Consider the following 15,989-nt stretch of genomic DNA (forward strand, 5'->3'; position numbering starts at 1 on the left):
ATAAAATGCCAGGGCACACATCTCAGACATTCACTAATTCACAACATGAGATTCAAATTAATCTCTGGAATCTCTGAAGAGGAAACTGCACTTACGTATAATCAGAAAAATGAATTAAATTATTTTTGAATGCAAGGCCTATTAACCCCGATCAAGGCACTGTTATTCAGTTTTTCCAGCACTTACTGAAAAATATGTCAGTGGTTTGGAGCAAAAGTTCTGTAGTTTAATAAGTTAACTCCTTCACGTGAGGACAGATGTTGTATGACATGGAAAAACAGTTCTTTGTGGAGGGTTAAATAGTCTTTGAAGAACCAGAGTTAATCTCCAAAAGCATATAATACTGTTTGAATTCACAGAATATCTTAATCTTTATATCTAAACATACCATCGACTATATTTACGACTGGAGTAGTTCAAGTAGGTAGTTGTGTCAGCATGCATAGGCTGCAAAGGAACAACTAAAGGTTTATTCCATGCTGAAAAGAGAAGAAAAGAAACAATGTTTCAGCTATGGAGCCTTCTTCACATGTTCTTTGGGACACCCGAAGAAGGCTCCACAGCTGAAACGTTGTTTCCATTCTTCTTCTTTGGTGTACAGTCAAAAGACTTTCACTGAGTTTACCAGCAATACCACCCAAACTTCAATAAAACAAAGAAGCTTCAGAATTATCTCTGTTTGAGTCACAGTGACCGTGTGAATTGTAAATAACAGACTGCTCAGATCTGTCACACCAACAATGCCATGTTGTGCATTGAGCTGATCAAGATACCTGCTTATCGCTGTCATTCAGGACTGATCCCCACTGCATCATACAAAAGGACTTTGACGTCTTAAGCATCTCATTTTTCATTTCTTTGATAATTTTTGTATCAAAGTATACAAATCTACTAAAATTTAGCTCACAGGATATTTTATCTCACTTGCTTTGTACATTAGCTACCTTTGGTAGATAGAAACATATTTTCTCTATGCTCTAGCTCATGTCAGATCTTTTGCCACTGAATTTATTCCCATTACAATCTATTTTATTTCCACTCAGGGGTTTCTGCCTTCTTAAAGATGTTTTTGTTAAAACTTGCCTTGTGCTGAAATGTGATTCCTTATTTGTTCTCTAATTACTTAAGGCAAAGTGATATATTTTGTAATTGACTATCATTATTCTCAGTTGGCCTACATGTATTTCTGATTGGGTCGTACTGTATGTCTGTGAACTCATTTGTAGTTTTGTATAGTTACTAATACACAAGTGTAGTATTAATATAGCTTTTATTCCAGTACAAGATGCAATTATGCCAACAAAAAAGGTTTAGAAATAAGCATTTTTATGAATAATACGAGGCTTTGCCTGAACAAAAATAAACAAAAATTTTAATTAAGTCCAAAAACAACTTTTCTTTCACTTAATTAGCTAGGATGGTCATGTATACAGTACATGTACCTGCCTTTCCTTTGCAAATGTGGGGCCTGACGATATAAATAAAAACACTTAACTATAACATAAAGCAAAATAAAAAATGAACACACCTTAAGATTTTTCCTTGCCAAATGTCTTTCAAAATTATTCCAATCAATAGAACAGCTGCAGAAACATTTTTAGTGCTAACAGGTGCATCTTAAAATAGTTGTAGACAATTAGCAATGTTCAAAAGCATGTGCTGTTCATTCCGCAATAGCTTTTGGGTTGCCAATGTGCTTGTTATTGTGTGCTAGTACTGACAATAAAACATTTCTCATGCACCTCCCGAATGTAGCAGTGGTAATGTGTCTTTATCATGTGCACATGCTGCACTGAGGTCAAATATTGCAAGAAACTAAAACCTGAATTTATAGCTCTCACAACAAGACATTAAATCAAAATAAATAGGGATTTCTTGAAAATGGCGCAAGAGAAGTCATTCTTCCTGTGTACAACCACTTTTGCTACCGAAGAAATTCAACAGGATAATTACATTGTGGTGGCAGTATTCCCTAGCCAGAATCCTAGGGACACTGAGATTTGGGGTCCATGGAAATCACCTGGATTGTGATCTGTACAGGGCTGTCAAAGATGTGCTTCCTTGAGGAGATAAAGGTACTACCTCTTGTGGGAAGATGGCAGGAGCTTGCCATTGGCACACCTGAAGGTACCCCACACATCATCTTTCACCCCACAACCAGGAAGGGGACACACCTGTTTGGAGAAATCTTGACAAGGTGCACTATTATACAGTACATGCCTGCTAGTGTTCAGGTTTCTCTCTAATTCCATACTGTCTAGATTTATGTTAGCACTGATAGTCTTTGTGCCATGAAATCTTGAGTACCAAGTGAAACAGGCTATTTCATCAGAATATTTGCTAGTAAACAGAATGTTACTTTAGGATGTTGAAGCTTATCTAATTAAGCCTAGCAAGTGAAACATATCATATACTTCAAAAAGTAGAGACAAGTTTGACTTACACACATAAACAATAAATATATAAATAACAATAAAAAGTGCTTTCAAATACATGTGTTTGTTATTAAAAGTCAAATATTTACCGGTTGAGTTTCAGACAGGACAATGTCAGTAACTGAGCCTTTTGCACTGCCCAGAAGTAAATATATTCCAATATTTTACTTTTTGTTATTATCAGCCATTAAACAGCAAAAGAATATTCTAGGAATGTGTTTCAAGTTTGTGACATTCGTTTTGATTTGTCTTGTCACAACAAAAAGGGAAAAAGCTTGATGTTTGGGCTGTGTGCTGTTTCCCAGCGAGTGCAGAAGGGGAGTGGTTCTTACAGAGTCATTCTCATGATGGATGTGACTGTACCAGATGTGAGCAAGAACACTGAACAATAACAGGAAAGACAAAGTTCATTTCGTAAATCTGTGGAAACAGTCTGGCTTAGTGCAGACGCAAATGCAGAGGAGATCAAAGGTTGATTTTAGCCTTATGAAAGTATTTGCTGATGAAATAAATAAATCTTTATGTCTACAGCATTTTTCTCTTGCTCAAACAATGTGAAAAAAAGATGGTTTGATTTTATATCTTAATTTCCCTCTTTTGAATTCTGAGTTAATAAAATCAGATCTACAGGTAAGTGTTAACATGGATATATGGTTCATTTAATCAGTAGGCATTGTGACCAATAGCAAAAAGCAATATGCAGTAACTTATAGCTGTCATTATGATCCATGGGTGACAAATAAAAGTGATTTATGTCTGCTGTCACAATACTGAACATATCAAATAAAGAACCACAGATCACAGCCAGTTTTATCCAGATGGCATAAAAACATGTTTATTATTGCTGTGATCTCATTTTTTTCCATAGCGTAATAATTGGTAACCAAAGAAAAATAAAGCATTTAGTCACAGAGCTTACACCCTGCATGGCATAGAGTTCATCACTAATAATTAATTACTATCCATGATGGTACTGATCTGTGAATTCAGTTATTCAGACATCTAAAATTGATAAATCAACTGCTTTATAAGATCAGGTGCTGTATTTAAAATACTATTGTCTAAAATATGTAATTCGCTTCTCTTCATTAACAATGGTGTTTCTGTTACTCATATTCATGGATAGTGTTCGTTGCTGTATTCCCTGCAGAAATGTCTCATATGGACGACACCATAGGATAAAAATCCTTCTAAACTGAATTACAATTCCACTTACGGTAGCTGTCAGTATCAATACTATCAGTAAGAGAGTAGAACTTTTGTATTCAAAGAGAAATTATGTACAAGTATTATGCCATGATCACAAAGGCAACTGAAATAGCAACATTATTTCTCACAAATTAAAAATTACAGTCTTATAATATATTTTCCATTAAACTATTAATCTTAGAAGCTTATTTAGTATCTGAAATCAGTTTATTCATTTACATCATTTAGGCTTTTTAAGCAAGTCCAGAGTTACACAACTACAACTTATCTTAAATTAATTGCAGTACAAGAGATATAGTATACATACAGTATGGCAATACTTATTAAGTGTTTCTTGCTATATAAACACAAATTGAAAATCAAGCTGAGTTTGTCATAAGAGCTCATGTAAACAGAAGACGTCTGAGTATATTATACTGACTACAAGCTTGGATGTGGAACTGAGCTATAAAGAAGATTCTTTGAGAAACACAATTCTTTGTCAGCTTGCTTCTGGATGTTTATGAGCAGCCCATCAATGTAAATTGCTTCTTTTTCTATTGGTGCACAAAAAAAATCAGGAAATCGGTCAAGATAACTAACTGAGCTGCTTGTTTTATGAATCCAGCTTATTGCCAAGTGGGTCTCTACACAGGAGGCACATACAGTACTGTAAATATTCAATCACTATTATTTACATTACACCTCAGAAACTTCTGATTTTCAAATAGTCCAAGTGATGATTTGGCCTTGTATATAATAATCATAGAAATACGGGTCACAAATAATTTACTAGGTATTTTTTAAACTGTAAATTTAGTTTTATCAAATGTTTTATCAATAAGAAAATATATAAATGATTATGATTTGAAAAATAAAAAACAAGCTTAATAAAATGCAATCAGGGTTAAATAAAAAAGACTACATTCCCAAGAATGGGGTGTCCATAGAGTCAAGAGGAGCAAGCCAAGTCTTTTATTTGGTTGACAGCTGGGACAGTGTATCTGCTTTGCTTTTAAAAGATAGTTGCCAGCTTCGTAAAGGCTATACATACAAAGAGACTTTTATATCAGCACTTAAAAATATAATATTATTAAAATGTCTTGGAGTGGATGCTATTCAACTACAACAAATTGTCTTCATGGGCAGAAAATAAAATATATTTATACATGCCTTTGAGAAATGGTCTAAGAGTTCAACTGATTTGCCCCTAAAATGTGTTCTGAAATACCTCAGAAAGGTTTCTAATGGCTCTCATACTGCTGCCTCAGTATTGCTTTGTCTGCAGGATTAGGTTTCCAACTAATCTGAATGGGTTTCTGATTTATCAGTTACCACCTGCAGTAACAGATGTTACAAAAAATGGAAATTAGTGAGACAGCTTGAGGGAAATGACATATCATCAGAAAATATGTAAGAAAATTTTAAAACCCTTTACACATTTCACTAAAGTGAAGGGACTAACACACTAGACCCACACTTTGTCTGTTAGAAGATATTCCACAAGTTATTCAGAAATCTGTCATACTGTATGTTTAACATAATAAAGCTGATCTTGTGCTTTTTTTCATTCAGAAACAGGGCTTACAGATGTGGTACTTCAAACATCAAAATGTCCCTTTCTCTATATTTGCATAGCTAATTGATAAGAAAACCTCACTCAGCTGTTTCAAGAAGGACGTGTTATGAATCTTGGGTTGGGTTTTTCCAGATTTCTACATCTTTTTGTGCAGAGAAGCGTCTCCTGTTTTAGAATAATTTGTCATTAAACGGGTTAAGACGACAGGGTATTGCCTTATTAAATATACTCATTGTAATTTATTCTGCTAATATTCTTTCCAAGAATTGCAACATAACAAATATCAACCCAACTGTAAGGCCCTTGCTGGTGTTAAACGATCAAAAGGCAAAAGGAAATGTCAGTCTGTAGGAGGCATAGGGGAGAATTTGCATTAAGTGTTATTTCTAAATTAATAAAATTCTACAAAAGCACACACCAGGAGAGCATTGCAAGAGGCACTCAAACAATATGAAATGGTAGTAACTAAAACAGTATACAGAGAGCAGTAAAACACCTACCGTACAGTACTGTAGGTTGAGGCCTTTGATTGTAAGAATTCTTTAAGGAAACCAGAATTGGGCTCTAGTAGTTCTAAATTTACTTCTGAGTTTTCTAATGTAATCTTCAGGATCATAGACTTTTATTACATATATACATTGGTTTAAATAAACATGGTCCACTGTCTCAAAATGTTTTGGACAGAAATTAAATAGAATTTAAGTCAAGCCTGGATCTTTTTAAAAGGAAAATATTTCCCTTTTGGCTTGTTTCCAAGGAAAAAGTATGCAGTGAATCTTAATCCAATTTGAATTTTCTTTCCTCTGAAATTATTTTATATTTTACCTCCAACATTTGACTTCTGCCTCCTTGGCCTAAAAACAATCTTCACAGAATAAATTCTTAAAAGCCCCTCTGGGACTTTCTTCTGGTGCACCACTAGTATAATTAATATACAGATACACTTACTCTCACCATACCTTTTTAATTATTCAGGCTACAGTTTTTAAATATCACCATATATTTTCTTTTAAAAAAGGTAAGGGTGCAGAACCCAATTAAGACTGAAGATGAGAGGACATGCTGTTGGTGCTGTATAAGTCAATTAAATTGAAATAAATGAATCCACAGGGGCATTCCACACCTGGACTGACAGACCTGCAAAACTATGCCAGAAATAATTTCCAATGAGCATTACGTTGACATTAATTTAATATGTCTTGGTGAAGAAATCTTTAGCAGGTATTTAAATAAAATTAGACCTGTGTAGTATGTGTCATTCACTCGTGAAAATATGCATAAATCCGACATTCTAGTTTGCGATGCCTTTAATATCACGTGTCTTGCATTTGCTGAATGCCTTACATAAACGGTAGTATTGCTTGGTTTATAATAACAGAATGTGATTAACTGATAGGTGATGACATGAACAACCGCTATCTTAAAGAATCGATTTTGTTTAATATGATGTCCAGTCAATTTACAGTAGCATAACAATGTATTAAAAATACATAAATGTTTTACTTAAAAGGAGAAAAAAACATTTCCTTAGATAAAACACCTTAAAATCATCATTGTACTTTGGTGGAAATTGTTATTGTTAAATATTGGAAAGAGTAATTAGAAAATGACCTGATTAGACTATTGATTTATGCAAAGAATGCTTAATGAATTCTATAACCTTGGTAACATATTAAAATTAGCTCAATCAGTTGCACATGAAAGGGGGTGAATAATGCATTAATAACTGATCAAAACAAACAGGGCTACATAGACCCTTCTGGAATAAATTACACTAGAGGACTGCTCAGAGGTCAGTACCTATTTTTATTAAAAAGGTGTGCAATGTAATGGAAGTATCAAGGTGAGCTAGATTAATTTGTTTTGATTATAACCTTTTGTTTTGTTCCAGTTCAGAGCATAATCTGCAAAGATTTTTTTCAATTTCTTTTAAATATTTTCATACATATTAAATATTGCTTACATTTAATGTGTTGAGACTAGATCAAATACTAGATAAGAATGACACTATAAGTCATAAAAAACTTACAATGATATTAATGTACAATACCTTGGTAAACCTCAGATAACCTGTGACAGACTTCCCAATTGCTCTCAGCTGGAATAACGGCTCACTAGAGTTTAATATGCGTTTTACTTTAATAAAGCTGTTGAGTTCTCTGCACTGGAAGCCTCCATTGCTGTTACTATTAATTTAATCAAAGTCATGTTGTGAGGATGAAGTCACCTTGACACTGGTTCCAAACCAAACTAATGTACTGAGTTACACTGTAAACCTAACAAACATTTTTTCCTGTCTTAATTTTTGTGACAAATACAATAATACAATTTAATTTATCTCATGGACTGCCAGTAGCACTTTCTCATTAGTTTAGATAATCAATTAGTTTTTGTGTATTTATGTATTTTGTAAATGTATTATGCATGGAAAATCTATAGTGTTAAACAACATTTCTAATTCTTATTCTAATTATTTTTTTTAATTGTGCTTTCATTTTAGTGGACCCAGGCTTATCATAGTTAATGTTACATAATGTTACTTGAGTGTATGAATATGTATAAAATTATATATACAGTACTGTACACATATGTTTTTTACTGATTAGTCATCATTATTATTCTAAATCACAGGCAAAAACAAACAAAATGTGTTAAAGTGTAACACATGGCAGCACAATGCAGCCACACCCCTGCTAAACTGCGTCTGGTTTTACCATCTTGACTTGAAACATTCTGCTTCATCTGCTGCGTCTCAGGTCAACTGCAGTATTGATTTACTGGCCTTACCTTAGTACAAAGCTACTATTATCTCCCTTAGCCTAGTAGCTGTTTTCCTGACTCACTTCCTTGTGAGAAATCCAGCCGATTGTTTCTGTCCCCCATGGTGCTAATCAAGCAGAAGGTTAACAACTAATTATCACCGGCCTCCTCTGCCCATGAACACTGTGTTATGTCCTTCCTACTAACCACAAGCCCCGCTGGCAACTGCAATTACTACATGCAGCTTTTATCAAGAGCGGAGTAAAGTGCAGCACAATTAAAACTGTGATTGGCAGATATAAACAATCACGTGTATTTTGTTACACAGTGTTTTAAATCAAGACAAATAATACTCAATCAGTGTTTAATTGGGTTAAAAAATACACAATAAAGTATACTTTAATTTCAGTGCTTAGAAACATGCATGTTGAACACTGTCCAATGAGCTGAAAATACATTCAAACCTGTTTCATATCAAATAAATAAAAATGACAATAAAATAGTTAATTGGATGTCCCTTAGTAAGGAAGCAAGGCATATAGCATTTGTTTATGCTCCTGTGGAAAACAATTGTTCATAAATGAATATCAGTTATCCAGTTATACTGTCATCAACAGCCACATCAAATGTGCAGAAATTCCAAAATAGGAGGAGCAACAAATACTGTGGATCAAGAAAGGAAAATCTTAAAGACTCAATATAGCACTCAGCACTATCAAACACCTGGAAAATAGCACATATTGTACAATTTATTGTTATTACTTTGCTGTTTTTTTATATTACACCTTCAGGATTCATATTCTTCAATCATTCAATTATACTATATCTGCACATTAACATTTTCTTAAGTGTATATTAAAATAATATGTACCATTTTAATTCTTGTTGCCCATAGGTGACTGTGAGAGTCTTTATGCCTATCCAAACCCTGATTAATCTGTAATGATGTTTCAGCTTGACTTATTTCCTCTGCACATATGGCACTGTCAGTGGAACTTCACCTTAATGTCAGTCTGAACTGGACTAGACTAATTACTATTTAATTTACATTTGAGTTTCAATAAAATGTGTTTGTGGCCATATATATTTATTATTTCTTTCTTAAAATACTAACCTACGGTGCCCTTTGCCTTTAAACACGTCATGACATAAAATGTCTAATTTCCAGTTTTCGGAATGAGCCGTGTATGCCAAATTCTTTCATTCTCATGAGCTATGGATTGCTTTTCCGAGAACCCAAAGGACCACTTTCCCATCTGCATTGAATGTTCCCTGACATGATTTTCTTGTCTTGTCTGTATATACATATATACAAATATTTTTTAATAAATCACTTGAGGGGTGTTGAGTAATTTCATTATTTGTTTTGCTTCACAATTTTAGTGCATCTCTTTTGTGAGAGAACAAAAATGAACTATATAATCTGAATTTTATCTTGATATGTCAGGTCATTTAGAACTTGAGTTGCTTGTCTAATAAAAACAACATATTTTTCACTGTTCTTGAATTCTTTCTATTGATCAACAGGTTCTCACAATTCTACCTGTCCACATTGAGATCTGTGTATAGTATTCCCTCAGTGTTATCATGAGCAACATCTTCTCAAGGAAGTAGACAGCAAAGTTCATACTGACAGAACAACCAAAGTGTAATAAGATCTGACACCTTTGCATGATCTTATATGTTAAATTTGAGTACAAGAATGTTTCACACTTTAGCTAGTTTCACCAGAAACCATGAGTGGAAACAGAAACAGGTTGTGCCATGAGTCAGGTTACTCCAGGGAATGAATTACACTCAGACAGAATGCATTCCATCTCTACAAATGAAAACACTGGACTTCTGCTTTCTAAAGATCTCCAGCCATCAGGAAGCAAAGGCTTAAAATGTTTTAGTCATTGAGTAATGTATGTTCCTGTCAGGATTATAGATGCCAGAACTTCAGAGGGAGGTACAAGTCATTTGTTTTCACCTGAAAATGTGAAGGAATCCTATAGATGGATACCTTAGAGCAGGGGTGTCACCCTTATTTTGCTTTGGGGGCCAGATTTGATTTACAGTGTTCTTCAAGTGCACCATAAATTCCATAAATTATTAAGATACTAGGACAACTATTACACAGTATTTATTTATTTCCATAGTATTGTTACAATATGGCCAGCAGCCATATCACCCTGCAACTCACAACTGGCAGCCAAATTAAGCTAAGCAGGTGTGAGCCTGGTCAGTACCTGGATGGGGGACCTCCTGGGAAAAACTAAGGTTGCTGCTGGAAGAGGTGTTAGTAGGGTCAGTAGGGGGCACTCACTCTGCAGTCTGTGTGGGTCCTAATGCCTCAGTATTGTGAGGGGAACACTATACTGGAAAAAAAGGCACTGTCCTTAGGACAAGGTGTAAAGCCTTAAAGAGTCACAAAGGTCATGACTCTCTGTGGTCATTAAAAATTCCAGGGTGCTCCTCAAAAACAGTAGGGATGTTACCCTGGTGTCCTGGCCAAATGTCAAATTGGCCTTTATCACTCATGGCCTCCTAATAATCCCCTGAACTGGCTTCATCACTCTGTTCCCACTGAGAGCTGGGTGCGTGGTGAGCGTACTGGTGCACTATGGCTGCAGTTGCATCATACAGGTCTATACATTGGTGGTGGTGGAGAAAAGTCTCCATTACCTGTAAAGCGCTTTGAGTGGAGTGTCCAGAAAAGCACTATATAAATGTAAGGAATTGTATTATTATTTTGTTTGTTTTGTGTTTCTATTGTTTGTTTTGCAATGACTTTAAAATTCAATTAAAAAAATAATCTTCACTGGATGCCAGTTCAGCAAAGCTTACTCATTACCATTGGGTACGGTACTGTATGTGTTTTAACATTGTTGTAACAGAAAGAATAAGGTTCTGGATCCCGAGATGAAGTTAAACAGATGAGTTTATTGCATGCACGGAACAATAAAGCCGAAGTCTTGTTTCCCGCAAGAAACAACAAAACCTTAATAAGTGCTGGTACAAACTTTAGGTTTACATATCCTTTCCTTTCCGCTTCTGACGTCACTCTTTATTATGGTAAAAGGGGGGTAGGTCACATGTTTGGCCAGTTTACAGCTTTTTGGCCAAATGGTCAGGGATTAAGTCCCCAAGGGGTTCCCTAGCTCTCCTAGCTCACATCTGGAATCCTTATCAGTTCTCCCTTTCCTGCCATAAACTCCTGTTGCTTAGAAGTCTAATCTTCAAGCAGAGAGGACTTTATTTAACCCCCATCTTTACTTTTACTTCAACATTATTAACTGGAATTATTTAATAATAATAATAATTGCTTACATTTATATAGCGCTTTTCTGGACACTCCACTCAAAGCGCTTTACAGGTAATGGGGACTCCCCTCCACCACCACCAATGTGCCGCATCCACCTGGATGATGCGACGGCAGCCATGGTGCGCCAGAAAGCTCACCACACATCAGGTATCAGTGGGTAGGAGAGCAGATTAATGAAGCCAATTCATTGATCGGGATTATTAGGAGGCCATGATTGATAAGGGCCAATGGGAAATTTGGCCAGGACGCGGGGGTTACACTCCTTCTCTTTTCGAGAAACACCCTGGGATTTGTAATGACCACAGAGAGTCAGGACCTCGGTTTTACGTCTCATCCGAAGGACAGCGCCTGTTTACAGTATAGTGTCCCCGTCGCTATACTGCGGTCTATACCACATAGACCACAGGGTGAGTGCCCCCTGCTTTCCCCACTAACACCACTTCCAGCAGCAACTGTAGTTTTTCCCAGGAGGTCTCCCATCCAGGTAATGACCAGTCTCACACCTGCTTAGCTTCAGTGGGTTGCCAGTTGTGAGTTGCAGGGTGATATGGCGCTGGCTTAATGGCTTACTGTATTATAGTTGTGATTCTTGTACACTATTCAAGTTTATTCTGTTCATAAGAACATTGTCACAACATTTCTTTCAGCAGCTGGCATAATAATTATATACACCCAACCCTTGCTGTACTAACGCTCAATTTCTGAATTTTTGCTACAACGAAAGCTGCATTTAAATCCCTGTTTAACTCTGTGTGAAGCCATTTTCACTACAATGAGGGCACTTCCTTTTATATCTATTTTCTTCGATATTCTGTTTACTTTGTGATTTTTCTCTGTGAAGACCCTTCTAATTTTTCAGGTGTTACAGAAGCTAAGGTAATAAGGAAAATATTTGTCCTGGCTGTAAAATGATAAGTGATAGAAAGTGCTCACAATGTATCTGCATTTTCTATAATCTCCACTGATGCTCAACAGTTTAAATTTTTGCACATTTTATCTTGTTAACTACTGTAGTAATGTACGTTAAATAGTCTAATAATCGTAACTACATTTTTGACTCAGTAACTAGTTGTAACTCAGGTAAGGATGTCTTCCGTTACAGTTGCAATAAATAACAAGGGCCTTATTAAAATCCTACTACACTATCCATTTGTGATCAAGTACAGTTAGTGAGAATTTTAATTAGAACAGAATTTGAGTCACTGAAGTCGCACTGGAATTTAATAGAGGTATAAAGGAAATGTACACATATTGTAGGTCATACAGTGGAGGTGTCATTTTTTTATTGAATAAACACACTCCTGTCCTGTGTAGACCTGTGACATCATCAAACAGGAGCATCATGATTGGTTAGAGATAGAGATCCACAGTGAGTGCTATGCATGCCAGACTGTTACAGTAACATTACCAGACATCATATCATCAGACCAGGCGTGGATGGAACTCCATCTGTGCCTCTCACTACACTGGGTACATGGGCCAAACAAATATGCAAGGCAGATTGGTCCTGGCCCAGGGGTCATATATTTGACCCTGGCTTTGTGATTATGGTATTTGTGGTTTTAATCATTATTACTATTATTATTGTAATTATTGTTATTTAACAACTTATCATTTGTTTTATTCACTTTGTTGCCTCTCCTGAAATGATTCCAGTAAAGATCCATTAGGAGGATGGAATACTTTTCTTTAGAAAGATTATTTTTTGCTATACTGTACTTTAAAACATAGATTGATCAATAAAGGGATCTATTATTTATTTTAAGATTACAGAGCTGTCTAAGATGTGATCCTTAGTTTTAAATGGGCATCATTCATGTATATTTATATTACTATGTTTTATCTCATTGATTTCTCTAGAAGACTTGTCAGTTCACTATCATTTTACAGCTCATAATAATGAATTCAGAGCTGCTTTGCTTCATAAAAAGCAAAAAAGAAAAACATAGCAGATTTTTTGCAAGGAGGTACTAGGTACAGGCTCAAAACCCTGCGAATTGTGTCGACTCAACCTTGTAATGTATGATGTGAAGCAGCAATGTGACAAGTTAGTGATAGCTGTGTCTTGAAGCATCCCTAATTATTATCTTTCATATAATTGCTTCTCAGTTGGATTTATTCTTGATCCAGGTTTCAATCTGAAGTGACAAGCACCTTTGGTGACATATTATGCCATAGGACTTCTGATTCTGATTCACCATCTAAGTACAGTGATAAAACACAAACATTTATTATCCTAATTGCATACTTACATGCAATGCAAAATGCATTTCACTTCCTTGCAGAAGGAACAGTTGCTGTACAAATACTAAGAGATTTTCAGACCTTAACCCTGAATCTCACCAATATACTTTTGATCACAGCAGATACTGTAGCTGTACTCAGAGGGATACCTGATGCTGCAAATATTGTACAGAAAGCAAACATAGGGAAAAAATAGACCCGTCTTTAGGAAAAGATGGTAATCTCATTTCAGATGTTTCAATATCTAAAATAAACACAAGAGTATAATCCACTGTACTTATAATAGACATCATTTCTTAAGGGTATGGTGCAGGGCTCTGTTACTGCCCCAGAGGGATACAAATGAACTTGAACTTGAACTTGAACTTGAACTTTATTGCCATATGTAACCGGTACTGGTACAATGGAATTCTTACTTACAGAAAGTCTCTCGATTATAAAACAAGTGTAAAAAACAAAACAAAGTGCAAACAGTGCATCAAGACAATGTACAAACAAACAATAGACAATGTGCAAGTAAACATGCAGACAGTTTGAATGTAAACAATACAGACGTGTAAATAATGACTGGAGACGTACAATTAATAAATTACAATGAGGTAGATGGTGATGGTGTAGGTGTGGTCCGAGGGGGATGGCTAAATGTGTTCGCCAGTCTCACTGCTTGTGGATAGAAGCTATTGAAGAATCTAGTGGTAAGTGTCCGTATGCTCTTATATCTCTTGCCTGAGGGCAGTGGGGTGAAGAGCTCATGCCCTGGGTGGTGACTGTCCTCTGTGATGGCCAGAATTCTACCACGGCAGCGGTCCTCATAGAGCTGTTTAATCTCGGTGAGACCGCAGCCGATGATCTTCTGGGCCATATTGACCATTCTCTGCAGTGCCTTTCTTTCTCGCGAAGAGGTGTTGCCATACCACACGGTGATCCCGTTGGTGAGGACACTCTCGATAGTGCAGCGGTAGAAGTTCACCAACACATGTGTTGGCATCCCCCATCGCTTGAGGCACCTCAAGAAATAAAGGCGCTGCTGAGCCTTCTTCATGATAGAGTCAGTGTTCACAGTCCAGGTTAGATCTTTAGAGATGTGAATTCCCAAAAACCTAAAGCTGGTGACTGTTTCCACTTCCGTTCCATCAATACTGAGTGGGCTGTGAGTGTGTGGCCTGTGTCTCCGAAAGTCCACTATTAGCTCTTTCGTTTTCTTTATGTTCAAGTCCAGGTTATTGCTATGACACCACCTAAGCAGCTGTACAACTTCATCCCTGTAAGTGGACTCGTCATCATCACTGATCAGTCCTATTATAGTGGTGTCATCGGCAAACTTGATGATGCGGTTATTGCTGTGTCTCTGAATGTCTCTGAACTCCAGAAAAGTCATGTATCTGTGACATGGAATGTAATCATAAAATGTCTCTGAACTCCAGAAAAGTCATGTATCTGTGACATGGAATGTAATCATAAAACATCTATCCTGATACTCAGTAGGAGAAAAATAAAAACATAATAGGATGAAAGCTTCTCAAAATGAGCTCTTACTGGTGGCCCTGGGTGTTGAAGATTGGATGTACTGTGCCAGGTCTATGTCGCGGCTCAGGGAAGTGTGAAGCAGTGTTTTATGTTTGCCAGCTAGAAGTTGCAAGAATCTGGAACCCAAAGTTACCCAACCACGGTTCCAGGACATGACTGGATGTGCATGTTTGTTTTCTTGTTGTTTTTTTATGCTGTGATGTTTATTAGTGTAATACCGAATTTGTTGTAAAGAAAATCAGTCATAATGTTCCCAACTTAACATTTAGTGTAAAAAAGGCAATTAGTGATGCCACACTTCACAAAACTCAACTGTAGATCAGTGTCTGGATATAAAGTCTGCTGAACCTCCCCAGATTTTACCACTGATTAGAAAATATGGTGCTCATCTCAAATAAGCATACTGTAAGTAATTACTTTTTTCCTAAATCCCAAAACAGAAATCATAGTCATAGTGTCACGCCCTCTGCAGCCAGAGGGCGCTCCTTCTCTGTCCTGTCTCTCATTTCCGGTTCTCTGCTGTCCTTCCGGAGTTTCTCTCTCTCTGGGGCTATATATTTCCGGGTCTTTCATTCTGCCTTCGCTCAGCATTGACGTTCGGATGTCCTGAAACCCGCCTAGCACCAGGTCACTCCACGTCCGCTACCTGAGGGCATAGGTTTCTATACGGCATTTCCTGAACAGCTGAGCCCGGACTAACCCCCGTCTTGCCACTACGCATAGGGTCTTTTCGCTCTCCTGCCATTCCACGGTTCGTCCTTTCCGACATCCGTGACACATAGTCTTATTTATTTCTTGGGGCATTAACTAATTTTTCAAAGCCAAAGGACTTTAAAAATAGACATATCAAAATAATTTTAGTTTTATACTGTGTTCTTTTTCTGAGTGAATGATACAGTAAACAATATAGTCCATTATTTAGACCAGAGGTATGTGACAGCTGGCATCC

Source organism: Lepisosteus platostomus, chromosome 10 (assembly GCF_059453375.1).
Source record: "Lepisosteus platostomus isolate fLepPlt1 chromosome 10, fLepPlt1.hap1, whole genome shotgun sequence".
NCBI lineage: Eukaryota > Metazoa > Chordata > Actinopteri > Semionotiformes > Lepisosteidae > Lepisosteus > Lepisosteus platostomus.